Below are 2,500 nucleotides of genomic sequence, written 5' to 3' on the forward strand. Positions count from 1 at the left end.
ATTATGAAGGGCCCCTTTACGCCAAAAGAACACAGGCCCTATTTCCCCCCTCCAGCCCAGCCCAGGCCAGCCCAACCCTGCCCTGAGCCAGGAGGAAATAGCGTGGATATGCATCACACATTGTAGTACAAGTCGTTTGGCCCCCATCACCATGAGGCGTCTGAGCACACAGTCGATCTGTCCAGTCCAGGGTCAGTCTCATTAGCGCTTGGCTTGCGCAACACAGCGGCACGGTCGCTGACAGCTTTGGCTGGGCCCTGGACAAAGCCATCTAAAAGCCCCCCCCCCCCCTTTACTATACATGCAATGTAATTGGGAGTCGATTCTGGGCTCCCCATCTCCCTGGGCCCGGGACAACGTACCCCTTTGTCCCCCCGTGTCGGCTGCCCAACACAGCTGGAAGGCTGCCTATCTCACCGCTAGCAGGAGGTTTACGGCCATGAACGCCGACAGATTCATTGCTGAAGTATGTTGTTCCTCACCACATTAAAGGGAATGCTAGTTTTTGTTTGGCGTGACAAATTCAAGAGTAATATCTTTATTTGGCATATTGTGGATCTGGGTATCCCCATTTGATTATTCTGGCTTTGTAGCTTTTCACTCTTTGATGCAAACATTTTAACCGCCTTAAAGAGGTCAATCACATATACTGCATGTGATTATAATTTTAGCAAACATTTGATTCCTCACTCCAGTATGATATCACAAATACTTGGCAGACTTTTAACACTCAGTTCTATGGAATCTGTATAAATGCTTAAGAAAAAAAAAATCTATTAACATTTCCCAAACGGCAAGGTTGACCCGCCTCCCTTGGTTTGCTACTGGTTGTTAGCTTCCCTACAAAGTGTGATTTTTCTGGAGCTAAGAAACGATACTTGTATTGCTCCTGGCCTGACTAGAAGCAATGCTGAAGGTGTTGCGTCACTAGGAGGGCACGGCCTGGCTAGGGGGCCCCTAAAGTAGGCAGTTTTACTGCAGCCCTAGGCAGTTGCCTTGTCCAGTGTTTCTCAACCTTTTTTAAGGCGAGGCACCCTTTCAATTCATGAAAAATTTCAAGGCACCCCAAACCACCAAGCCGTAACATGGCATCGCATCTGATACCACACAAGCTAAGAAAAGTAACACATTTGGAAACGTCACACGACCTACGTTTGAAGTTGCTGCTGACCATGGGGCGACCTATATTTACTTTATTGTGCAGATGAAAGACTCCACTGACAAGCATTAACTTATCAATTCAGACAAATATGTATTATATTATATAATTTTATTTATCAGCCATGTTTCCGCGGCACCCCTGAAGGGGGCCCGAGGCACCCCAGGGTGCCCCGCCACCCCTGTTGAGAAACACTGGCCTAGTCTATTGGTAGAACCGGCTCTGGCTACATCCTTCAAGGAATTTACATCGTTCCACGGTCGCAAATATCATGGTCTCCTGTGAATTTAATATTCTGACTATAAAGCAAACACCGAAATACGGCATGAATTAAGGTTAAGTAGTAAACCTATTTCCAGAAACGAGAAAATGTTCTCACCTGAATTAAAGTCTTTCTCACGTTGCCGAGTGTGCACAGCATATTAATATTTGACAGAAAATGTGTGCGTAACACTCATTAATTCATTTATAAAACCCAAAGTAAGAACCAGTGTGTGAGTGTGTCTGTGAGTGTGTGTGTGTGTCTGTGAGTGTGTATGTGTGTGTATGTGTGTGTGTGTGTGTGTGTGTGTGTGTGTGTGTGTGTGTGTGTGTGTGTGTGTGTGTGTGTGTGTGTGTGTGTGTGTGTGTGTGTGTGTGTGTGTGTATGTGTGTGTGTGTGTGTGTGTGTGTGTGTACATGAGCGTGAATGTGTGCGTGCGTTTGTGTGCGCGCATGTCTGTGTATGTGTTTGTGTACATGAGCATATGTGTGTGTGTGTGTGTGTGTGTGTGTGTGGCCAGAGCCATTCATTCCTTTGGGAGCCTCGAGAGAACACTGTAGTCCTCCTTCCCTGCACTCCCCTGGCCACACACACACACACACACACACACACACACACACACACACACACACACACACACACACACACACACACACACACACACACACACACACACACACACACACACACACACACTGCTTCACCCTGACTTGCCCTCTCCTCCTCCTGCCTGGTCCATAGTGTTCCTGCTGAGGAGCTGTGTTTGGCACACACACACACACACACACACACACACACACACACACACACACACACACACACACACACACACACACACACACACACACACACACACACACACACACACACACACACACACACACACACACACACACACACACACACACACACACACACACACACGCATGGGATGCGCACAGGACATTTCCCCCCTTGCCTCATTGAAAGTAACAGAGTGTACCACAAAGAAATGCAATTTGGACTTTCAATTAGACCACTTGCAGAAATGTGCTCAAAATACAAACACACACACAAACGCACGCACGCACACACACAGA

The 2,500-nt window shown here is 47.3% G+C and overlaps 1 protein-coding gene across 2 annotated transcripts in view; it reads left to right on the forward strand.

Annotated features, from left to right (window-relative positions):
* Positions 1-2,500, forward strand: part of esr2a (estrogen receptor 2a) — a 41,378-nt gene that overhangs the window by 17,549 nt on the left and 21,329 nt on the right. The gene's annotated exons all lie outside the window — the stretch shown is intronic.

Source organism: Engraulis encrasicolus, chromosome 18 (genome assembly GCF_034702125.1).
Source record: "Engraulis encrasicolus isolate BLACKSEA-1 chromosome 18, IST_EnEncr_1.0, whole genome shotgun sequence".
NCBI lineage: Eukaryota > Metazoa > Chordata > Actinopteri > Clupeiformes > Engraulidae > Engraulis > Engraulis encrasicolus.